The sequence below is a fragment of the Eschrichtius robustus genome, chromosome 4 (assembly GCF_028021215.1).
Source record: "Eschrichtius robustus isolate mEscRob2 chromosome 4, mEscRob2.pri, whole genome shotgun sequence".
NCBI classification, from domain to species: Eukaryota; Metazoa; Chordata; class Mammalia; order Artiodactyla; family Eschrichtiidae; genus Eschrichtius; species Eschrichtius robustus.
The window spans coordinates 136,140,563-136,168,125 of NC_090827.1; positions in this window are offsets into that span (position 1 = coordinate 136,140,563).

Here is a 27,563-nt window from a genome sequence, read left to right on the forward strand (position 1 = left end):
TGAGGAAAGGGATTTTTGCAAGGAAGTCGTGGGGAAAATGACTGCCATTTTTAGATGTCTTTTGTTTTGTTTTTTAATTACATGTTACCAAAAATAAAAGTTAAATAAAAATAAAGTAATTAGTATATTTGGTAAAATGTATATGAACAAAACATTGTCAAATCTTTATTGTGATTCTTACAAAGGAAAAACTGACCTAATGAAACCAATTTGGAACAATTTTACATAAAGATTTTATGAAGATTGAATATTTTTTCACTGTTATAAAAGTGGTCATGAATAGATAGACTCAATGTAGTTCTCTCTGAAAAATTAATTTTCAATGGAAATTCACCAATACTTGTAAAATTCTGAGGAAAATAATTATATGTGCAAATACATAATGAAAATGTCTATTGAGTCAAATGATTTCACATAAACAAAAGAGAACACATCTTCTACTCATTTAGTGGCGGTTTAATGGAGGAGATATGATTTAAGGTGGTTCTCAGGCTGATTTAGAGAAAAAGTTCAACATTTTAAACGGAAAGAAAGGACACTGGCAGAAACAGAAGCTAGAAAATACAAAACTCAAAATGGGAACTGGGCTTAGATGATTTTCATATTGCAGAATTTGTGTCATGAATTATTGTATGATAAAAGTAAAAAAAGTGATTAATTTTTGAAATAATGTTGTGTTGTTTCTCGAAAATTGGGCTATAGTGTGTTCCCATATAATCAACCCATTGCAACATTACAAAAACCCTGATATAGACTCAGCATAGGTAATAGTGTCACCTCATCTTAATAACTAATTTAAGAGGAGCAACACTGCAGGTTTCCATTTGTTATTCGAGTCCAGAAGGTTCAGATAAATTACACACAAAAAATGTTAGTCTACAGGCTTGGTAAAGGAACTTCTGGCTTTATCTCTGGTGATAGTCTACCCAGCCTTCTCCAAAGGTGAAGAAGTTATGTCATTCAGAATCAGTTGTGTTCATAAATATACTAAAAGAATATAACTGATTTTGTATTCAAATTTGGTGGATCCAAGTTTTGGGTAGAATGCAGTTGATATGCAACATAGCCCAACTGATAAATCTCAAGTTGTTCAGATGAATTAGAAAGATATATTAGAGCTTGAATAAAAATAGCTGAAAGGGTTACCTTAGCAAGGTGTTAAATTGAGGGATTATTTTCTGGTGGCAAATTCACCATTCATTAGAAGGAATTGATTTTTTACAGAGGAGGATATATCATTTAAGCAAAGAGCATGATAGTCTATGTTCATCATCATCTGGGCAGAAAAAGTCAAATTGTTTTAAAGGAGATACCGAAATGATTAGCTCACCCAGTCAGAAAGAAAAAAAAAAAGGTGAATTTATTTTTGATGATTTCATATATCAAATACTTTTAAGTTGATACTGTGAATAAACCAGATGCACTGGAAATTTAAAGAGATAATTTTGTTTAGGCTAATGCAATAGGGAGAACACTGATTAATGATGAACATCTCAAAGAAAAGGAAGAGGCAACAAACAAGGGATCATCAGCTTATCTTATGGGATCTTGGAGATTATGTTCAAGTTGACATACTGCAAAACAAAGTAATTATTTCAATAAAGTTTGTCAGAATAATTATTCAATTTTATTAACACAAATTTATATTTTTAATAATCTTAAGTATTTAGTCCAATTAATGCTAGCTTATTCAATTAGTAAACCTATATAAGTTTAGGAAGAACACACTCATAGAAAATAAAAATCTACATTTGTATTATATTTAATATTTAATAATATTGTCAAAGCAAACAGCTATTTTTATTAAACCAGAAATATTGAACTAATTTTGTTTGCCAAAGTTGCACCTAAATTATGTGAATGTCAATTCTTAAAATCTTTTTGAGTTAGATTCTATAAGAATATACTTTTTAGCATGTTGAAAATATTAGAAGTCAAATTTTCTTATTTTCTATTTTTTTTAAAGAATATTCAATTTATATAAGCACTTCTTTGTCTCTAAGGCAATCAGAATAGATCTCCTTTAAGAGATTTCATAATCTACCAGTCCCAGGTGCCCGAAGGACAAAGCAGATCAAGTTACTGGGAAAAAAAAGACCAAATATATACTGTTCTATGTGGTGTCTTTGAGTACTTGTGCTTGTTTTATTTTGAGAAGATTGCTGTACTTTAGATGCTCCTACACTAACAGGCCTGTCCCCATCCCCACCATTCCTCCCAAGTTTACTCTGGAAATGGTCATTTGTCTATGTGCAGACAAAGCAACTTCTAGGATTTGGACACTGTTATTAAGAATACCCATAAAATAATTGGGCAGTTGCATAATTTTCAGTAGATGTAGATCATGCATTTCTAAGTCAGAGAGGAACCAGTTGGAGAAAGAGACAGTTTCTCTCTATGCAATTTTATATAGGCTCATACTCTTGGTACCAGCATAATGGGATAGTATATGTAACTTCTTTTGGTATAGCATAATGTAACTAGTCAATTGGAATTAACTGAATTTATTTTATTCATTTTTGTCAGCCTTGCTGTTAGTTGAATTATTTTCTAGATTAAGAAATTGACTGTTGGTCCTAATTTTCTGTGTGTGTGTGTGTGTGTGTGTGTGTGTGTTTGTTTATTCTGTCTTGGTTGTTATTTTGGTAGGAATCTAGAAAAGAGAGCCAGTGGATGCTGGCCAGATGCCATTTTAAGCTTGAATTTCCAGGCATCAGGTTTTAAAGCCCAGAGTATCTATTGCCAAATTGTTTTTCCAAATATTTCCCAACCATACACTATGTTAAAGGGACTGATATTGTCATTGTTTGTTTTTGCTAATTTTATCTGTGAAAATGGTAATTTATTTTAAAATTTTTCATACATGTATGCGATTAGACTACTGGAATTGGACACTGTAACAATATTGAAATAATTAGTATTTTTGCTTATTATATATAAGGGATAGCAACTGGTGATGTATAATAAAATGACACAGTTTTTGAGAATTTCTTAGGGGGAATATGCTCAGACACCTAGCTCAACGTTGTCTATAATGTATTCTATGAATCCCATAAATGAAGTACAAGGAGAGATTAGAGGAGGTAGAAATATATTTTGGGCTGTTAGGGATGACTTCATAAAGACTTAATGTCAGAATAAGGCATTGGAGGAGTGATAGGATAATAAAAGGAGTTGTGAGGGGCACACCAAGGGGAAAAATTGGGATGATCAACCTTCCAGAGTTGGGATAGTGCAAGACATTCTTATGACTTTGGCATGCTGGGTTTGTGTAAAGGGGATACAGATGATGCTTAGAAATGTGAATAGTATTTTGGGAGTAGATAATTTGTATTGGGGAAATAATAGGAGACAAATCTGGAAATAAAGATACTGGGTAGATTTTGGAAGATACTTAATGATATTTGAACTTTGTTGTAGACAATATACCATGTAAAGTGTTCAACCAAATGATATAACCAAAGCTTTAAAAATGTAATTCTGGAATGAGTGTAAAGGGTCAGTTACTTGGGACCAAATAGGAAAAAAGAAACTATTGGAAGGATATTCCAGGACAAAGGTATAAGTGTTAAAAAAAAAAAAAAAAAAGCACCTAAATTAAGATAACTGGAGTGGGAAGAAAAAAGTAAATACAAGAGTCATTTTTAAGTAAAAAGCAACATGATATGGAACATCACTAGATGTAGCAAAAATATAACAATGGGCTATTAATTATAATTCTAAGCCTTCAAATGTAAATATTTTGAAATGTGGTGATGCCATTAGCAAAATAAACTTTAAAAAGGAAGTTTATGAGAAAAACTGATTTGCATTTTATGAATAATAAATTTTTCTATTATTGTGGTGGGAAAGAAATTAATTTAGCTAAATTAAGAAATTTTCAATGAAACTATCTAATTTTTGATGAGACAACGTGAACATTGTTTCAAATGTTTCCTTTACTTATATATGGAAAGAAACATGTAGTGATGATGGTGTAAAATTTAAAGTTGTCATTTGCTTGCTGGAGAGGGTGTGGAGAAAAGGAAACCCTTGTACACTGTTCGTGGGAATGTATATTGGTCAACCACTATGGAGAACAGTATGGAGGTTCCTCAAAAAACTAAAAATAGAGTTGCCATATGAGCCAGCAATCCCACTCCTGGTCAGATACCCAGACAAAACTATGATTCAAAAAGATACATGCACCCCTATGTTCACAGAAGCACTATTTACAATAGCCAAGACATGGAAACAATCTAAATGTCCATTGACAGATGAATGGATAAAGAAGATGTGGTATATATATACAGTGAAATATTACTCAGCCATAAAAAGAATAAAATAATGCCATTTGCAGCAACATGGATAGGCCTAGAGATTATCATACTAAGCAAAGTCAGAAGGAGAAAGACAAATACCATACAATATCACTTATAAGTGGAATCTAAAATACGATTCAGATTAATCTAAATTAATTAACAGATTAATTAATCTGTTTTGTAGATATGTTCTCTTGAACATATCTACAAAACAGAAACAGACTCACAGACGTAGAAAACAGACTTGTGGTTTCCAAGGGGGAGGGTATGGGGGAGGGAAGGATTGGGAGCTTTGGATTAGCAGATGCAAGCTATTGTATATAGGATGGATAAACAACAAGGTTCTACTGTATAGCACAGGGAACTATATTCAATATCCTGTGATAAACCATAATGGAAAAGAATATGCAAAAAAATTTATATATGTATAACTGACTCACTATGCTACACAGCAGAATTTAACACAACATTGTAAATCAACTATATTTCAATAAAATTTTTTAAAAAGTTACATTTCTAGAAGAATAAAGTTGTCATTTGCTAATCATCATGATGTGTTTTAAATATTTTATAATTTTGTCAATTATACTTCAGTAAAGCTGAAAATTTTTAAAATAATGTTATTTGTTAAATGACTGAGTTGTGGGCATAAATATTTGTTCATTACAGTATGATACATATTTTTAATATTCTGTTCTGTTGGCACTCAAAATTATGTAAAGCGAAATTGAATTTTATTTAAGACAGAAAGAATAATTTCTTTTTCTCAGGTCCCAGGAAATGCTAGGAGCTGTGTTCCATGTTAATTATTTCAGTGAGAAAAGTAAAAATAAACAGGCCACCCTTTTAACACTATGTTTTATTATAGTAAATAGAATTATCTGCAACATTTCCCAGTTTCTTTTTGCTTCTTTGACTTTTCCATCTGTTATTTTTTATGCTTCACACTTGCTGAGTCTGTGAAAACTAGAGAAATCAACTTTTTTTGCAAAGATGCATTGCTTTGTTCTGAAACTAATAAGATCTGAAAACGGTACTTAAGATTTTGTGTGGTAGAAACCATCTCAGTAAAGTAAACCAAATTACTTATCTTGACTGAAATATAGTAATATTTTGATAAGGCTATTAGCATGCATATATTAGTTGATTCACTTTATAATTTTTTGTTATGAGTAACATGGGCAAATGCATATATTCACCTTTATAAATTACATTTAACTTTTTGATATAAGAATATTGTGTTAAACTTTACTGTTCAACTGTGGATAACTGTTCCTCTGAGTTCTGTGAGCCTCTAGCAAATTACTGGAACCCAAGGAGAGGCTTGTGGCAATCTCTGATTTATAGCCAGTCAGTCAAAAGTACATGTAGCAACCTGGACTTGCAACTGGTGTCTGAAGTCCAAGAAAGGGGTCATGGGCAACTCCAATCTATAGCCAGTTGAACAGAAGCACAGGGGACAACCTGGACTTGCAACTGACATCTGAATTTGGGGGGAGGTTGCTCAGTCTTGTGAGACTGAACCCTTAACCTGTGGAATCTGATGCTATCTTCGGGTAGAGAGTGTCAGGATTGAGTTGAATTGTAGAACACCTGGCTGGTGTCTGGAGATTTTTGGTGTGGGGGAAACTCTACCACAGATATATACACTTGTGTATACACATCAGAATTGGGTCCCAGAACCTTTAGCTGACTAATATAGTAAGTGATTCACTAGTGGGTGAGACACAAAGGAATTGAGGCAGAAAGGAGGAGTTTGATAATAGAAACGTGGTGATTTGCTGTTTCAAAGCCATTCAAAGTAATTGAAGCACAGAGTACAAGGAACTGGATTATCGTGTGTGTATGTGTGTCTTAAAACAACAGAAATCTATTCTCTCATGGTTCCGGAGGCTAGGAGTTCAAAATCAAGGTACCGGCAGGGTTATCTTTCTGCAGGCTCTAGGGGCAAATCTGTTCCATATCTTTCTTTCAGCTTCTCACGTTTCCAGCAATCCTTGGTGTTCCTTCTTGTTATAGATACATTATAAATGATTTCATATACCTTCATAATGAGTTCAGGCCTTGTCATGTGCTATGGTCTGAATGTTTGCCCCCCACTCCCCACCAAATTCATATGTTGAAATCCTAATGCTCCATGTAATGGTATGAAGAGGTGGGCCTATGGGAGGTGCTTAAGTCATGAGGATAGAGCCCTCATGAATGGGATTAGTGCCTTTTTAAGAAGAGGCTAGAGAGCATACTTGCTCCTTCTACCATGTGAGGACACAGGTGAGAAGGCACTAGCTATAAACCAGGAAGAGGGCCCTTACCAGAGAACACAGCCATGCTGGCACCTTGATCTTAGACTTCCCAGCCTCCAGAACTGTGAGAAATAAATTTCTGTTGTTTGTAAAATACAGTGCAGGGTATTTTGTTATAATAGCATGAATGGACTAAAACATCATGAAAGCAAATTGGAGCCAGCTGATTTTTAAATGGGGCATGGAGTGGAGGGGTGGTGTCAAATTGATTTCCTCCTTTCTTTTTCATCTTTCCCCTTTCCCCCATCCTCTCCCCTTACTTTCTTTTAAAGCTATCTCTGAGGTAGAATTAGCAAGACATTGTGACTGACAAGAAATGCAGAAGGAAAAAGGCAAGAGTCAAACATTAGTACACATTTTCTAGTTTAGGATGACCAACACCATAAACTGAAATAAGATATTGAAAAACTCAGACAATTTTTATTTTTATTTTTGCAATAGGAAAGAGAGTAGAGATGAGGACATTTGATTTGTGATATCTGTGGCACATTTGTGAAGAGATTGCCAAATGAGATAAAGGTCAGAAAAGAATTTGACACCAAAATATGAGATTATCCATGAACACTGTATTTTTTTGATACACGGATCAAATTTATGGACCATCTGCCATGAAAAATAAACACCATAATCAGTGTTCATAGTCTCTATAAGATAATTTAATATGGACTCAAGTTAAATTTAAAAAACAACTGAAAACATGAAGAAAAATAATACGAAAGCACATATGAATAGTTTCTAAGAAGCCAAGAAATAGAAGGAAAACACAGGATTGCTAACATTGTCAGATGCTGCAGAAAGGCCGCATAAGAAGAGAGTTAAAACACATTAGGTTAGTATCTTAGAAAATCTTTCTTTCTTTTTTTCCCAATATACCATACTAGCTCTTGAATAATATTCTACAAGCCATCTGAATATTGGCATGGGGGCTACAGTGTGATGAGTGATGACTAAGAATTGAGTATCTGTAAGAGACCATCTTTTCCGGATTATCTTTGAAGACAGAAAAAAAGACAAATGGATTAAGAAATATAATTTAGTGGCAGTGTAGTGACTAATAATAGAGAGGAAAGGCATCATTGGAGCAAGGTCTTAGAGGACTTTGGAGAGGATGTGCTCAAGTTCACAAGTAGAGGGTAAATCTTGCAGGAAAGTTAAAGATATATACAGGCACAAGGGGCAGGAAAACTTCAAGGAAAGTGCTGGTAAGCACATCTGATGGGCTCAGTTTCCTCTGTAAAGAAGAAACTCATCCTTCTGGTTTTGTATACAGAAGATCAAATCCAATACAATTTTTCTAGTCAGGATTTCACTCCCAATATAAATGTATTTGCTTTTAAAGTCATGAGTGTCAATTGTAAGAAGAGATGTAAACACTATCTGTATTTCCAAATCCTCAAATTCCTTCCATGTCACAAAAGATGTCTTTCAGATTTATTCTGGCAGCATATACCATAAAGGAACTTAGTAGGTGTTGGGATTGATAAATCTTACAGTTTCCTTTGTCTTTGTTTGGGCTGCTATAATGAAGTACCACTGACTGGACAGTTTATCAACAACAGAAATTTATTTCTCATAGTTCTGGAGGCTGTAAGTTCAAGATGAGGCTGCCAGCATGGTCTGGTTCTGGTGAGAACCCACTTCCAGGTTTGGACTGCTGACTTCTTATGGTATCCTCACATAGCCGAAAGAGAGTGAGCTTGCTCTGCGGCCACTTCTTATAAAGACACAAATCCTATTCAGGAGGGCTCCACCTCGTTACCTAATTACCTCTCAAAGGCCCCACCTCCAAATATCACGTTGAAGATTAAATATCATCATATGCATTTTGGGGAGACACAAACATTCAGTCCTTAACACCTTGTCATAAGTAGCTGTTCTGGGAGAGTAACAAAGACCCTAATTAATCGTATCAGGTCTATGCATGGCATCAAAGATTAAAAAAACCAGGCACTAGTTAAGGAGATAAGGACAGATTTTAATCAGCAATCTACTATTGTCATAGGGGAAAGAGTCCAGCTTGATTTGAGCTCAACTTCAATTTCTACAGAGGGGACTCAGAGTTTTAAAGGGAGAATGGGAGAATATGGAAGGGAGTGAGCAGGGACTCAAGAGATAGAGAAGCAAAAAAATTACAGAAAAATGGGCAGTGGGGGAGTTGGGCCATGTGAAACCTGTATGGTTTTGTTTTGTTAACTGATGCTTGTCAAAGTTAGGCTCTTCCCCTCCCACAAAGCCTGGGAGACAGGGGTTCTTATGTTCAGGTGTGTTGGCTGGAACAAACAGTAAATTCTTTTTGCAGCCTTGAGTTTTCTCAGACACTTTACAGTAGTGGTGTTGGTGGTGGGGGGGGGGTGCGGGTAGGGTTATCCTAGGGATGTGGCCTTGAGTTGTTAGAAACTATGTTAACTGTTTTGTTCAAGTCTTTACCAGCCAAGAAAGGGCTGAGATGGAGCCTCGCGAGAGTTGGGTCAAAGAGAGAATCTTCATCAGTGGTTATTCTTGATTCTATCAGTGAAAAGCAACCTTTATCAATATCTATGTTTTTCTTTCAATGCCAATAGCAGGATATCCATACTGGCTAGCCAAAATATTCAGTGTTTGTTTCTTTCAAAAATCCTGTAATATCTCGTTTCTCATCTTAATAGTCTTAGAATTAAATCTTCAATATCTGATTGGACCCCCTCTTGTTACTTTACAGACTTTTTATCTTAATTTTTTTTGGCAATTTCTTGAAGCTCTTTATTCATTTTAATAGGACAAAAGGTATGACCAGTTTGCATGTGTAGCAAAATAATTAGAGATGACCACGAACGGGAAGAGAAAAATACTCCTAGGAGGTCACAAGAGAGAGACGGGGAGGTAACTAGTGTCCACTGAGTATCAACAATGTACTAGATGCTGTGCAAACTGCTTTAAAAACTTTTCCTTTGTTTCTAATAACAGTTTAATATCACAAAGAAACTAACACTCAGAAAGATATGTCAAAAATTACACAATTCATACACAACAAAGGTTTAGTTTTAATCTGCATTATAAAAATAGAATCCAACTTGTACTAACTCCCAAATAGCATTCTACAGCCTGCCTTAGTTTCCAGGTTCCCTTTGTCTGCAACAGACTGAAATATATTATATTTGCCTGATATACTGAGAGAGGCGAAGTGTTATAGTAAGTGAAGTGCTTGGATTTCTTCTTTATAATCAAGTTCAGATCCTTCATCTGAAAAGGAAGGATTGGTAGTCATAAGACAGACACTCCCCCCAATCTTTTCTCAATAGCAAATGTACAAAGATACCTACCAGTATGTTCTATTATCTAACATATTTCTAAACATTTAACTTTGATTTCATCATGTAATTATGCTGTATTTTTCCCCATCACCATGGTATTAAGATTAAAAAGAAAATATCAAATATAACAGAATTTATATCCAGGACCTGCTCCACATTCTACACTTAAAATAGGCTACTACTTCCAAACTATCAGGTTTTCAGCTTGCTAAAAGTTAAATTGTGTGTATGATTCTCATCTGTATAGGAAAAATTTTAAAGTATTCCCTTTTATTATCCTTGGGAATAAGCCTAAGTAGTTCTTAGACTGAATAATAACTGCAGAACTGTTTGTTTTGGAATTCAGCTTAATTCAACAAATATTTATTGAATACCTATATTTGGAAGGCAGTGTGATTACCATTTAGAAGGTGGTGGTCCATTCTGAAATGTCATTTGAAGTTCTCTGATTTCTAGTTCTATCATTTATTTCAAAGCTTAGATAGGAGCAGCTTGATATACAAACTGAGAATCAGCTTTTATCCCTGTCAAGGTTTTAAGAGAAAAAAGATCTCTCATCGCATTTGAGAATTGCACGGCAACATCTGTGTGCTGGTATAGCAAGGATGCAGTGAGTGCTTGTTATATTGTTTTCTAACTTAAGCACCCACTCAACAGTGTCTGCTGCAAATGGGAAGGATACATTGGCCATCCACCTCTCCCTAGTGTTTGGATTTCTTCTTTGGCTACTTATGTGTTTTCCATGTAATTCAGCTGCCAAGTCTCACACCTAAAGGGTCAATCCTTCACTGTATGTAGTTTAAGTAAAATTCCACAACTACTTCCAAACTGATGCCTATACCAAGGGATTTCCAGCCATTAGGAAAAAAAGCTAGGGGGTAGACATATCATTTGGTACTGTCTCACTTACAAATTACTCATGCAGGCTTGGGGAGACTTCCTCCACTTGCTAATGACCAGGGCAGATCTTCTCAACTGCCTGACACAAGTTTTTCATTCATTATATGATCCGTGTTAATGACTGCAGTATTTGTGAAAAAGGAACACAAGCCTCCGAAACTAGAATTTTTCCCCCAGCGTTGCTAGATTTTTCTATAGGGACAATTTCCTGCTGTCACTGTGGTGAATTGTTAGAAAAACGATCCCAAGTTAAAATAGCTTCCATAGTCAATGCAAATCCACAGAGCCACCTAGCACTGACTTTGCCTCAGTCCCCTGAAAGAAATAACAAGGGAGATTTAAATCCAGTACCAATGTAATGCTAAGCAAAGCGAGCTAAAAAGGAAAAGACATACCTTCCACTTTATTATTGTTATGTTTTCAGAGCGTTTGTGAAAAGATGTAGGTCAGGCGGTCCAGTCTTGAGTTTCATTACACATTTTAACAAGTTCAATGATTTGTATGTGGCAGTGACCTATTTTAGTTGTAAACGTTTCTGTTTATCAAAATATATACATATATATATATATATATATATCTTGCCCTATCAAATAATAGAGAATCTAATAGGAGACCTGTTTACAAAAAATTTATGAATAATAATTAGAAACTCCACTCACATTATCTTTAGAACCTTTTTGGGGGTTGATAAAATTTCTAAACGAAACCCCTGAGATATATTCAAGGTATTGGGCTGAATACAAAAAAATAACAGAAAGAATTTTTAAGAAAGAAATTAAAGATTAATGGTGGCTAAGCACCTACAACATGCCAGGAGACTGTGTTGTGTGTTTGGCAGGCATTATCTCTTACAGGCATAGATACTAGAGACTTATGAATTGCTTCTAGCTGACATATGTATAACATGTGAGTGGCTGGGAAAACTAACAATTAAATTTGATTCACTTGCATACAGCAGTTAGAGATAGGCGCAGGGAAGTTCAAAAAGATGAAAGACTATGAAGGCTAATGACTCATTTCCTTATGCCATACATTTTAAAAATACTTTGCTGATCAACCGATACTATCCAGGGGTGGAGCTAAGTGCTTACTCCCATGCAGTTCTTGGCTTTGCTGAATGGTTGGTTATGTTGCCCCATTTCTCTTTGTTCTTGAACGAGATGGAGACACCTGGTCAGTCTAAATGCTGTTGTTTTGTTTTTGTTTTGGTTTTGGTTGTTGGTTTTGTCTTATATATTTTTTAACTGATCAGGTCTTAAGACTTAGAGGGTTGAATTATCTCAATAGAGTATAAATGTATTATTATGTATTAATATTTGAAGTTTGCCATGAAGACTCTGGAGTAGTACTCATGTCACTTTAATCCACCAAATTGTGTCTTATCTGCTGTCAGTATTTCAGGTAATTTATGATGACTATACTGCCATTTTAAGTAAATTCTCTAGAGAATTATTTGCTAATTGAGTATTCTGCCTTCTTTCAGTGATTTCAGAGAAGAAATACCTTGAGCCTAAATGGGAGTAAAACCCAAAATATTCTCTGATCATAAACATTAAATAATTCTTCAGAGACTGTGGTGATTTCTGCCTATAGCAGAGTTAATTTGTTTTCAGAAACAGTGTCTGGAGAAGAAAGAAGAGAAAGAAGAGGGGATGAAATGAAAGAAGAAGAAATATACCACAATATCCAGGTGAGGCCTAGGGTTAATGTAATTCTTCCCTGCAGTTACCACATTATAAAATGAAGGAGAGGAATACACGAGTGGTGGTCACTGTGGAAGGATTTCAATTCCTTACCGATCACAACTCTGAGAGCAGTAGTTCATGACTCAGTTCCTAAGTGTGACCTATATCTGCAAAAGAACACTTTTTCCAAAATTTCCTGATTGAGTGTTCAAAAATAAACCAATTCATAGATTTCAACTGATACTTCTCTGGGAGACAATTAGACCAAATCTTATCACAAATGTATCTTAAATGTTGTTTTTGATGAAACACACATAAAATACTAATGCATGTATAATTGAAACAATATTACAAAAATACTAACTGACCTAACAATCAGTTTAAAGCCAAAATTTATTAGTAACTTTGAAAGCCCAGTATATCACTCTTTGATCAAATCCCCTCACTCCTTCCCCTAAAAGTTAATATCATCTTGGATACTTAATACCCATTTTCTAATTTTCTTTAATTTTGTTATGTAAAGATAAACCCCTGAAAAATTTATGGTTTACTCTTCCCTATTTCATGTTATATATAAAGGCAAATATTTTGTCTTTGTCCTGTGATTTTGTTGTTTCATATATTATTATATTTGAATATTAATAATTTGAGAGGCATGTAGTTGGTCTATGTAGAACTTTGTTGCAATGCTACAATAACTTATTTACCCATTATACTGTTGACAGACATTTGGCCTGTTAACAGTTTTTGCTAATAAAAAGATGATGTTAAATATATTATTATAAACATCTTCTGGACACATATGTGCAAAAATTTTCTGAGTATATATTTTGGAGTAGAATTTCTGGAACATAGTGTAAACAAATAGTAAACTTTGCTAAATTATGCCAAACTATTTTGCAATGTGGCTATACTAGTTTATACTCCTGCCAGTAACTTGGTGATTCTTGTTTCCCTGTGTAAGATGTCTGCTTCTGTCTTCAATTCATTTTTTTATTAGATTAATTCTCTGATGTACAGTTATGGATTAAATTTATGAATATTAATTCTTAACTAGTATATGTGATGCAGATATATTCTCCAAAATTATGTGGCTTGTCTTTATATTCTCTTTACTGTGTCTAATAATGCATAGACATTCTTCATTCTAATGTAGTCAAATTAATCATGTTTTTATGATATGTACTGTCAAATCTCTATTTAAGAATTCATTTTCTATCCCAAAGATCTTAAAGATGTTTTCCTATATTGCCAACTAAATGTTTTAAGTTTTACCTTAGACACAAGTCTTTATTTTACCTTAATTTTTATGTATATATGCACAGTGGGAAGTAGGTATCCATTTTTATTTTTTTCCCATATGCATATGTAATTTTAACACAGTGTATGTTAAATAGCCCATCTGCTCCCCACTAACTTATATCGTGTCTTCCATCATAAACTGTATATATAAGAAAGCCTATTTCTATGCTTTCACATGTCCCCATGATGAATACCACATTGTCATAATTGCTATGGCTCCAGTGTAAGTCTTAATATCTGATAGGGCAAGTTATTCCATTTTCTTCTTCAGATTTTTTTTATTATATTTGGGCCTTTTTCTCTTTTATATACATTTTATATAAATGTGTCAAGTGCATCCCTTCCAAAAAATCTACCTGAGATTTTGTCTGAATTACATTGATTACATTGATCAATTTGGGTAAAACACATCTTACAATGTTTAGTAAAATATGCAAAAGAACACGATATAGCTTTGAATTTAGTTAGGTATTTTTATCTATCTATCTATTCAACAGATAGAGGTATAGTTGATGTACATCGAGTTAAGAAAATTCCCCTTTTTATGGGCACTCTTCCTTATTTGGCAAGAGAAATCAACTTGAAGTTTGGTACATTCTTTAATTTTTTTAGTGTTATTATTTTATTCTATTTACTCACAGTCAGCCTTTGATTCTAGGAAAATGCATATAAAGTAAGTAGGTAACAACTCCCTGGAGGTTTGAAAAATAGCCATAGGGCATGTAATCCAACTCAAATTAATCTTTAAGTGAGTCATTGAAAAATAACCCTAAGTGTTTCTGAGGAATCTTTTGCTCCAGAGGGTGAGGGACTTATTTAGTAGGGAAGAAAGACTGCAATCTCTATGTGACTACACATGTACCATTAACTGAAAGACAAAGTTAACTATAATTTATGTGATGCCTCGTATTTATGAGTTATAATTCCCCCTAGGTTCTATAATATTATCACCATTTTGCAGATTAGCAGGAAGCAAATGTTTAGTTATACTACATGACTTTACCAATGTCACATGACCTAGAGACAGGACCAGAGGAAGAAGTCAATCTTGCTAGCTTTAATTCCCTTGTCCTTTCTATGCTGCTACACAGTTGACTTTTCCATGCATTTGATTCTAACTTCAAAAGATTACTTTTACAAGAAAGAAAAGACATCAATTGAATTCTCACACAAAATCTGTCTAAATTGATTACTTGACTGTACTCTTTTATGGAAATGTATTTAATTCTATAAGTTCTTACATTCTTAGTCACTCATCATCCCAGGCATTTGTTTCAAATCTAAAATTCTCTCACAATCTCCTCCTGATGTCAGTCTTGTCAAAGTCTGTCCCTTTATTAAGTTATCACTCTGCCAGCCAGATGAGAAGCAACTTGTCATCTTCGGCTGCAGAAGCAGAACTTTCTGTGGAATCCTTGGCTAACCATGTCTGGGAAGCACCCAGTCAGGTCGGCAGACCCTTCAGTCCTGCTGAATCAGAGGCTGAGACCTGTCCAGTCAGATCATTCTCTGCACGCTGGTGGCCCTCATCTCTAGGCCATTTAAATACTCCTAGCTTACCAACAGATTTGATAAGGCATTAAAAAATATTGCTCAACTCTAATTATCATTCTCATGGACTCCATTCACCTGTCCACTAAATTTTAGGGACACTGAAACCAAAATGAAGTATTTCAAAGCTCCTTGCAAACTTTTAAATTTTATATCAAAGTAACAGTATCTTCATTATAATTATATAACAAATATTAATCTGCATTAAGTATCTTTATATAGTATAATATTCTGTATGTTGCTATATTAAAAAAATAATATTATCATTATCATATTTCTTCAAGTGGGATCACATATTCCAGAGCCAGGAATTAACCGGAGGTGGGTTGTCTATAAACCCGCAATTGTTAAACATTTTAAACTAATGCTTTATCGTAATACTGTTCTCAATTCATCATTGTTTAACTTTGACACTATAATATTTTTTAACTTAGCACAGAACTTCACTTTTTAACACTTTTTAATAAAATTTTCACTACAGACTGGTACAGGTGCATCAGACTAGTATGGGTGTGTTGGTTGACACTCCCAGTGCAATGATTATAAAGGTGCTCAGGTGATTTAGAACAAGTGCCTGCCACTGAGAGAAGGGACCTCAGAGTACAGAATCTATGCACAGTGGTTCAGAAGCATCACCCTGGTATCTGAAAATCAGTGCATATGATCTGTATGTTTATTTAAATACAACACTTGAACGGACTTTTCCATTTCGCTCTGCTCTAATTGTACTTTTATATTTGTGTAGTTGTTTGGGGCCTGAAAATAGTTCACTAAGAGGAGTGTTGCCTGGAATTTTGGGCCTATTTTCTGTTCAAGGCTATTTTGGAGATGCTTTTAAGTACAAGGTTTTCATTTCAGTCAAAATATCTGTACTTTTGAAGATTAATTTTGTGTTAATTAAAGACTCGGGAATATTTCTTATCCAGTTCTTCATTTCTATTTCTTCATTATTAAGCAGATGCAAATGGATAGTAATTCTTTAATTACCATAGCAACAAAGAAAGTTAGATTGAACAATATATTTAAAAAAAAACCCTAATTTGAACAAGCTTATAACTTGAACATAATTGCTTACAAAAGAATAAGCTCTTAAATAACCTTTAAATGGTTTTACTTGGAGATCTGAAATATGTATTTTCAAAGTTGAATATTTTGCCAAGATCATGCACACACAAAAATATGTTCTCTCCTTGATCTGCATCCTTCAGAGTCCAGCAGAAGTCAAGAAAAGGACTCCCGTTAACAGGGCTCAAAGGACTGACTTGCCCTAAGGGGCAGACAACCAAATCCAGCTAAGGAGTTTGGGGCTATATTCCGGAGAGTTCATTAAAAAAGCAAAGGGGGTAAAGTTCCCTAGAGATCACATACTACCGCTGCCTTAAAACTGTGATTTTAATTCTGGGGTACTGAGACTGCGTCAAATAGCCTATAGCAAGATATGTACTATGTGCTGCAAAATGATGCAAAATAAATACTTACTGGGTTTTGAGAACTAGCTCATTAGTAGGGGAAATACTATACTATACACACCCTAAGGATATTTGAGTGTTCACATAGGCACATAAATGTTGATGTGAAATGTCATTCATAGATGATGGTAGCTGCATATTTTTTCATTGACATAAATATTGAATTTCTATTCAGTTGACTACGGGGTGGTTGAGATATGTTGGTTAAGGGAAACACCTGGATAAAACGAATTATCAAAATGGCCATAATTTAATTTTAAATAATACTTTCCCATTCCAAATATTTTCACTTTCTCATTTGAAAAACAAAACCTTGTAAAATAGGTGATATTATTTATTATTAGCCTAATTTCACATGTAGGAAAATTAAGATTATCACAGGTTGAAGTTCCCAGGATTCTGACATGGAGATTTGTGTGCATGACATTTATGTGAAAGTATGCTTTAGGTCATTATTTGTGGAAGGGAGGAGAAAGATGAGAGATGGGCAGAGGGAGAAGTGGAGTTGCAATGCCATCCTAATGAAGGCCTCAGTAAACATCATGGAAGGTTCTAGGATCTGGCATGACCCTTCAGATGTCAGATATGGCAAGACCATTGGGCTTGATTTCTAAAGAGGGTGACAGCAGAGAACAGTTGTGTGGTAGCATCCCAGAAACTTGGGAATACATCCTTTATTCTTGAAGGGTTATCTCGGTGGAACGATATAGCATGCACCAGAGGGATTATGGAGTTACACATGTAAAAAGTGTTTGTACCAAAATGCAAACTGTATTTTGAAATTAGAAATTCTATTCCTGTCTCACATGTAACTCTATGTTAGCATTTTGTAAGTTTTTCTATCATTTTGTACCAATTTACATGATTTCACTCTCCTTTCGTTAATTCAATTAGAACTGAGTTTTAAAACAGCATTCAATTATAAGCAAAAAAGTATGTTCCCATTACAAAAATGAAGTAGTATTAGCAAGACATTTTCATAATGCTTATTTTCTAAGCTGATGAACATGTTGAAATATGTAAAAATAAGTACTGAGTATGCATCTATTTAACTACAGTTACATATAAAAATAATAAGAATATATGAAAATTGAAGACAATGATATTTTTGTTTGCAGCACCTCTAGACATCAACAGGAGGTCTGAAATTTATAAGAAAGAGAATGTTGACCTGATCTGAGACTTGCCTATTACTTATTCCTAATCTTCTTTTTCTCTGGCTTCTAGATAATGATTAAATCATGAACCATACAATTATTCTATATTCCTGGAGTAATAGAAGGGTAACACAAAGTGTTCCAGAGAAATAGTATAATTCATTTTCTAAAAGAGTATATATGAAGTCATGTTTTGTGCTACAAGTACTACATTTTTATTTGAAAATAAAATTGGTTTTGTTTGCTTATAAACTATTTAGTCCTTAGGATTGTTCTAAATCCAGAGAATTATTAGAATAAAATAAATTATTCCAGTGATATGGAATTATGAATTCAAATGACTAAATAAAATTATATTCTACTAAGTTATTTGTCTAGTGCAAAGGATGTCTTCACGCTTCTGAATGAATCTTGGCCTGTAACAGTAGCTATTGATTGCCATCTTCTCAAATATCACCAGTGCAACCTGCTGATAATAGAAAGATGACTTTCTTGCTTACTATAGTAAGAGAGAGTATGACCTCAACAGAACTTTGGCAGTATCTTGAGGGAGAAGGGCAAAGTGGATTTCTTTTAGAATTTAAAGTGTGGTTTCAGGTGTGTCTTTGAAATGCAGAGACTCAATTAAGACTGGATATGTATAACGATACAGTTGTTTTAAGATTGGTGAAAAGAGAAAGGTGAGAATTTTGAGACAACGGGTTCTAGTAATCTTTGGGTATAACCAACAGTGAATGCTATCTACTGAAGAGTTCATGGGACTTGGGGGACACTCCAAAAGTGAACAACCAAGTTGTTTGCCTTGGCAACAGTCTCCTGAGATTATAGTAAAGTCATGTTAATGTAGACAGAAAGCTGTGTTTAGGAGAAGATTTCTTTCTCATAGTCAAGAGACTACCTGCTGGTGTTAAAATGTCAGCACTGGATCTTAGCTCCTCAGTGATTAGCAGTGGGACTTTGGATGAGATCCTAAATTTCACTGTACATCATTTTTCTTTTCTGTGCTTATAGCTACATCATGAGTTTGTTATGAGGATTAAATAGACAATATTACAAAGACAGTTTGAACTGCAGCTGACACACAGTAAGTAAATCAATAGATTTTTACTGTTTCCCTCACTCTTGACCACCCATTTGCACAATATGCGCAGTTTCCCAAGTGTCTGCCTCTTTCGGTCAAGGGCTAAGGGGTAAGAGTAAAAGATTATTTTGTTGGAAGGTACATGATATTCAAGCATTCATTTCATTAAGTACTTTGTGTGTGTGTGTGTGTGTGTGTGTGTGTGTATGTGTACACATATCAGTGAAGACACTCTTCATGGCTCATTTAACTAGTTAAAGGTAAAATGTCACATAAGCAGATTGCCAAAAAGGAGAAAGTATTTGAAAGTACCTAAGTTTCTATTTACCACATGTCAAAAATTATAAAATTGGATGATATTGTCATGGAATAATAACTCCTCATGTGATTGCTTACACTTTTTCTACTTTCATGTAAAAAATATGACAGTAAAATGACATTATGATTATCAGAATAACAGAGGATCAAGTTACAGTAGAACCAGAAAGCAGGGTCCGTAATATCTATCTTGTTTATGCCTTTATTCTTCCAAGATATATTTACTGAGTACCTAATATGGGTCAAGTTGGGTGTTTTATGCTGCAGATAACATGATCAGCCAAACCAGACAATGTCCCTGTCTTGACAGAGTTTAGGTCTGTTGGGAGAGGAAAATATAAATCAAATCATTACACAAGTAAATAATGATTGAGATGTGAAAAGAAAGATAATCCAGGAAGGCTTTCAGTAGGAAATCTCATTTGACCAAGATTTAAAGGACGAGGAAGTATCTAATAGGTTAAATGGGTTGAGGGTTCAGGGATGAGGGTTCCATTCATAGAACCTTGTGTGATGGGGGAACACACAATCAGAGGCCTGAAAGAAGGCCATGTGATGCTGTAGCAGAGAGCTAGGGAGAGTACTGAATGAAATCAAGCTGTGCAGATTGGAGGATCTGACTATGTAGAATCTTGAAGTCTGTCTGGAATCCATAACACACATTAAGGATTTTGACCTTATTCTAAAAGTCATTAGAGGATTTTAAGCAGAGAAGAGAGTGGGGAAAGAAAAAACCGTATGACGATTTAGGGTAAACTTTGAAAAACTACCTTTTGGAGAAGTAACTGGAATAAATAACAAAGTTCTTAAAGGGTAGATATTTCTTCTCCTGTGAATTTCCCCTTTTTTATGTCAGTAGGTAACTTACTGCTGCTTTATAGTCACTGTGTTTATGATTTGGACTGCAGAATTAAATAACTGAGGATCTATAAAAAATACCACATCAGCGCCCATTTATGGAACAGTTATTCACTGTAACAGAACTTTAATCTATGTGGTCAACCAGAAATAAAAAATACAGAGTGATGAAAACCAAGTACATACAAGAAAATTGCTACCCTTTCTTATTAGATATTTAATATACTTTGACTCATTTGTGTTGTTTATTTTCATCTGCTTTTACACAAGGTTCTATTAATAAGTATTGATATAGCATACCAATTGACTTTATTTTTCTTGAATTTGGAAGAGCCCTCCTAAAGAAAAGGGCTTTTATAGAGGAATAAAAGGGGACAGCAATTTTCAATTGTTTGGAAGGCTGTCATGTTAAAGAGGCAATGGACTCATTTGGTTCATTTCTGGAATATAGACGTAGGGCTTACAAGCAAAATTTATGGACTGGTAAAGTAAATTCAGATTGAGACATGGTTTTTAAGTAATTAGGGCTATTTAATAGTGGAGCTTCCAGTATCTAGAAATAGTCTAGCAGAAGCTTCATTTTGATGTCAAATTTTAAAAGAAATCCCAAGTCAAGATTCTGATTTCTTTTCTTAAAGCAAAACTCTACAAATGTTGCTGCTTATTCCAAAGCAGGTCTTTTTTCCCCCGTCTTTCCCTAGCAACTGCTGCCTCTGAATTCTGAGTCTCACTTTCAACTGTGATGATATAACATCCTTTTACCCCTTTGCAACTAATGTCTCAGAGTGACTATCACAACCACCTTACTTTTGGAAGAAGTAAGGTGAATTACTATGGATATCAAACATGAAAAAAAAAATCATCAGATGAAGTTAAAGTATGTTTCAGAATTGAAAATAAACTAACTAGGTTTTTTGACATAGTGCTGGTTGAGTTTAGGCAAGTGAGAACATTGTTAGTATTTACTTTTTCATGCGATCCAGTTGCTTGCATTTTATTAAACTTGTTTCTTCCTTTCCTCTCACTCAGATATGGTACTTGAAGTAGTCAGAACAGGCTAAGTATCAGAGATTGTGCATCATAAACTCAGAAGTTCTAACAGTAACTTGGCAGTAGCTAAATTAGTCATAGATTTAATTAAGGTCAAACTGTAAAGTTTGTGAACCTTCAGTTCAATCCCTGGCTCTAGACACTGTATGGGGTAAGTGTGAGCAAGTTATCTGACTTTTATAAGTCTCAGTTTTTTGATCAGTAAAAATGAGCATAAGAATATTATTCAATGCATGGGGATTTTGTAAGGATAAAATAAGATAATTCATATATCAGCGTAGCACCTGATATATAAGAAAACTCAATAAATTTTTGATATTAATATTATTATGAAGTAAAATATCTTATTCTACTGCTTCAATTTAGCTAACAGTTAAAATAATTTCCTTAGAATATCATTTTACTTAAGATTTTAGCACAGCTTAAAGGGAAAAGAGCATTGAGTTGGCACTTTAGCAATTCCCTGCCTTTCTTCTTCAAGTGGGTAGAACGTTTTGAGGAAAGAAGGTAAAAGAAATTAGTACAAAAATGACATACTCCAGATTGACATATGTAATGTATGACACAAGATACACCTAGTCAGATATAAATGGGTTTCAGGCATGATTCAGTGAAAAATATGTTGTTCATTCATTAATTACAATTTGAGCTCAGGGACTTAAATAATTCCTGAAAAGAATAAAAACCTATACATACAAAAATGATTATTTGATAATCCCTGAACAAATGCATGTAATCTACTAAACGACACAAGCATTCAATCATATGCATACACCCAGCTGTAAACAGTGTGATTTACCAATGTAAATTTTGTTATTAACTTCAACCATTTGCCACCAGGGAGTTGAGGAAATATTTTTACCCAGGATCTGTTAAAAAAATGTCTGGATACTGGTTCGATCCATGAATTTTTTTCTATTATCATTCTTATTCTGAATATTTTAAATCTACTTTGTGTCTCATCATGTCAGCAGCACATTGGGATCCTTCCTGGACCTGTCACTTCTATAATCTAGGACTATAGCAACATTAACTTTTACAGTTGACATCTATTGAGTAACTAATATTTCATGTAATTTTCTACAACATTCTAACCTTGCAAGATTGATTTAACACTTCATTTTTATTGCTGAAGAAACTGAAATTTGGACAGGTTAACTTATTACCTGAGGTTGTCAGGCTAATAAATATCAAAGCTACTTTAAATTCAGTCACTATGGTAATGCCATCTCTTCTCTTTAGCTGAATAACTTAACGATCACTTCAGATGAGAAACACTGTTGATCCCTTCTCATCATTCTTACTAGGATTCATGCATTTATTTAGAAACATTGAGTGAACACTTAATATGTAGTAGGCACTATTCTAGGTTCTGGGATACAGTGATGAGATCATAAACAAGGTTTTTGTTCTTCTGGGCTTTTAGACTCTTGGATGAAGACAAACGGTGAGATAGTAGGTTAAAGAGTCAATAGTATAATTTCAGATATTTACAAGTCTTCTGAAAAATACAACGAAGCATAATGGAAAAGAAAGTGACAAGAAAGCGGTTAATATTTTAAATATTATGTGAATGTTTGGCAACTAAATTAATGTCTCTCTGAGGAGAGAATATTTGAATAGAAAGGTGTTAAGAAGAAAGAAACAAATTATATGAACATAGAAGGAAGAAGTTTCCCAAGCAGAGGGTATAGTAAGTAAAACATCTGAGGTGGGAACAAACTTGCAATGTTTGAGTAATAAAACAAATATCAATTTATATAGTATATAATAAACGAGAGGGAAACCAGAGAGCTAGCTGGTTTAGGTCAGGTAGGGTCTTGTTGACCCTGGGACGAGTATGAATTTCATCCTAAACATAACTGGAAACCATTAGAAAATTTTAATTTTCTAATTTTAATCTTCTTTAATTAGAAGAACCATATGACGCTTCTATTCTAACAGATTTGTAGGAACATGGAAAGTACAGAAGCAAAAAGATGAATTAGGTGGCTTTTGCAAAAATCTAGGAAATAGCATCAGAACCAGTGGGTTAATAGCTATAAAATGGGTTTCAGTGTTTGTCCCTTCTTGAATTGATGGAAGGATCCTGATGCTGTTAGAGTAGTTTTTATAATCATATGACCTCCCCACCCAAAATTGTCCACTTTTGTGTTATTTAATCCAAGTTTCATTCATCTTACTATGTAAGGGGGAAAATTAATAATTTCATCTGAACTCTGGCTTTTATGTAAATCTCCAGTGACACAGCAGAAGCAGAAATGGCTCAGAATCATTTGTCAACTATAAAAATGTACGTCTGTGACCTCCAAAACTTAAATTTACAGCAAGGTTGAGACTCTGAAAAATGAAAAGCACATGGATACATTGAGAAATCAGTAGGGGGTGAAGCATAGGTGGCATTATTTACTTAAATTTAGGGGAAAATCTACAAATAGAAGGTAATAATTCAGAAAACAAACAAAGCGTTATTCTGGGAAATAGAAAATGACAGCAGACATTCAGATAGCTAGTTTGCTATTATTTATTTACAGAGGTAAAAAGAAGAAGGTTTGTTGGCATTTGTCAATAATTCATAGTTATCATAAGGTTAATTTTAAAATCTTGACCATCCGGTCTTGAGACCACATTTAGATATATTTTTCTTCATTAAGAATCATTTGAAAGGCACATTTTACCAACAATTGTGTTCTCAGACTAAATCAGTAGATATGTTGTTAACAAACAATCTTGAAGGAAATACCTGTATCACAACGCTGGATAAAGTCATGTCATTGGCATACATCTGTATTAAAAAAATGTTTATCTTTGTCACAAAATAAAATAATTCATAGAAGAAAATGATAATTTCTTAAATTAAACCTTTGATTTTGGCATAACTATAGATTCTCATTCAGTTGTAAAAAAACAATACTGAGAGTATACAAGTGTATTTTCTGCCCAGCTTTCTCCGAGGTAACATCTTAAGAAAAGTATAGTGTAACAGCGAAACCAGATATTGCTACAAAGAGTTCTACCACTAAAAATATCACTTTTATAGTCACATCTACTCCCTTACCCTCTCCTCAAGTCTCTAATCATTCACAACCACTAAATCTGTTCTCTATTTTAAAATTTTGTCATTTCAAGAATGTTCTGTAAACGTAATCATACAGTATGCAGCATTTGGGATTGGCTTCTTCACTCAGCATAATACCCTAGAAATTCATACAAGCTGTTGCATGCAAAGTACTTAATTCTTTTTTATTGCTGAATAGTTTTCAGTGGTATGGTTGTACCACAGTTTGTTAATCATTCACCTGTTGAAGGACAACCAAGTCATTTTCTGTTATTGGCTATTATGAAACAAGCTATTATAATCATTCATATATAGATTTTCTATGAAAATATGTTTTAGTTTCCCTGGTAGAAGTGCCCAAGAGTGCATGAAAGTTATGTAGTAGTTGCCTTTTTAGTTTTACAGGAAGCTGTCAAATTGTTTGCCATAGTGGCTGTACCATTTTACATTTCCATCATCAATATATGAGTAATCCAGTTTTTCTGCATTATTGCCAGCATTTGATATTGTCACTATTTTTCATTTTAGTCATTCTAACTGTGTAACTGTGTTTCACTGTGGTTTTAATTTGCATTTTCACCATGGCTAATAATGTTGAACATCTTTTCATGTACTTATCTGCTATCAGTATATTCTCAAGCTAAACATCTGTTCATGCTCAATCTTCTAATTCCCTTTTTCTTCTTTTACTGCTGAGTGTTTATAGTTCTTTATATAATCTAGATCTAGTCCTTTGTTGAATATGCAATTTGAAAATGTTAAATAGTATTGTGCTTTTCATTTTGGTTTTCATGTATTTATATAGTATATAAAAATGTAACTGACGTTTGTGTGTTGATCTTATGATCTGCAAATTTGCGGAACACACCTCTTATTCCTAGGAGTTTTGTTGTTGTTTTTAGATTCATTGGTATTTTGTACATAGGCAATCGTATCATTTTCAAAACAGGCAGTTTTTTTTTTCTTCTAACTTGTGTGCCTTTTATTTATTTATTTATTTATTTATTTATTTATTTATTTATTTATTTATATAGTGAGTTATTTTTGCCTTATTGCAGTGGCTATTAGTCACTGGTTATAGTCTTTCATCTTTAATAATCCTGAAAGTTCTTTGTAGATGATTTTTGTCAAGTTGAAACAGTTCCACCGTATTCCTAAGTTGCAGAGACGTATTTTTAAGTCACGAATGAGTGTTGGATTTTGTCAAATGCTTTTTTCTTCATCAGCTGAAATAATCATATGATTTTTCTTTTTCAGCCTATTGATGGTGGATTACACTGATGGTTTTCAAATGTTGAAATAGCCTTGTACACCTGGAATATGTCTCATTTGGTCATGGTTTATAAATTTTTATATATTTAAAAATTTGATTTGTTAATATATTGAGGGGTTTTTTTTGAGTCTAAGTTCATAAAGTATATTAGTCAGTGGCTTTCATTTATTGTACTGTCTCTGTCTAGTTTTGCTACCATGGTAATACTGTCCTTATAAAATGAGCTGAAAAGTGTTTTCTCCTCTTCCATTTTCTGGAAGAGATTATGAACATTTGTGTTAAGGTAAAATAATTATTACTTAACAGAGAGCAAATAATGGAGACAGAACTTCAAATAGGTTTCAGCCTTGGGCAGATTTTCTTTATAACTCTATTAAAAAATATATTATCTTTTAAAATCTAGGACTATCTATACTTATCCAAAACATTTTCATTATTTTAATTATTATATTATTATTATAAATCAGATTGCTCATTACTTTCTAGAAGAGGGCCTTTCAGAACTGCTTATCACAAACACACATATAATCCAGAAGGTTATGCATAATATTCCTTGGTTTATCTCATCAAGTTACCATTAAGTTCTATTTTGGTGGAGTCTGCTTTTGGTGGAAATTCAGAAATAGCTTCTTTTTCTTCTCTCCTGCCCCTTCCCTCTTAACTATTCCCATGAAACTCTTTGTTTGTTTGGTTTTTCAATGTCCCCTCTTTCCTTCATGCTGGTCCTGTTTCTGCTCTGCACAACTAAGTTCCTCAAGGAACGTGCTCCAATGCCATCTTGTTTATATCTTTGGAGGAGACTTAAGATCTTTCAGATTCTTTAGAGTAGAGGAGATAAGACCAAACATCCGGTCTCTTGCTAATATTGACCATCGGCCATATGCATATTTGATTATGAAAAGTAGCCTTGATTTCTACTTGTTACATCTCCAAGTTTGTAATGGAGTTTGCGGGCACATGCATGGAGAAGGAGTTATAAAGCTGTTTGAAATGAGCAAAGGAGAAAATAATGGTAGAACAAAGTAAGTGAAAGGAAGAAACACTAGAAATGTGAGGCAAGACTGAAATCTGGGATAAGGGGGACATTGTCTGATACGGTATCAGTGACTGAGACACAGTAGATGAATAATAAACACTTGTTACAAGAAGTAATGTGAATTACAGTTAAGAGAGCATAGTGTTAAGGAAAGGACAGGCATATGAGGCATTGCAAAGTAAAAACATAGCAAGCTTGGAGACTAATAGCATATGGGAAATAAAAGATAAATCTTTTCAAAGATCACAATGAAGCACTGAGTCTTGGGATTACAGTAGTACTAGACTCAAAAAAATGTATAAAACAGTAAAAAGATAATTTAGATATTTGCCACACAAAAGTGTAGTTTATAGACAATCAGCAACAGCAGACCTGGGAGCTCATTAGAAATATAGAAACTCAGCCCCTCCTCATGCCCCAAATCTAATGAAAAATAATCTACATATAAATAAAATCTTCTCGTGATTCATGCACACATTAAAATTTAGGAAGAACTGATATATGATTAATATAAGAAAAGATAATGTGGATGGTAGCAAATTTAAAAATTCTTTGGAAATGGTAAAACATTTATTATAAATTACTTGGTGACACGATTAATAGTCCTGATGTCTAGGAGTTAACATAGTTTTTTAAAAAATTAAAAATAAGTATTTGTGGAATAAACAAATGAATAAACAAAAAGCAGGTTGGTAACAGATAAACAGCAGAGGAAATAAAGTGGGGAGAAATGACTTCTCAATGTGCCTAGCATGTTTGCCCACAGCTGACCTGAATCTCCATGGTCAGACTCTCCACTCCATTTCTCTTGTAACATAAATTGCAGTCTCCTTTCTCTAATCAAGACCTATCTGTGCGTCTGAGTCCTGATGCTTTGGCAGCAGAAAGTCCCATTTTAGTTTTCCCTATTAGGATTTAATAGAGGAAGCTG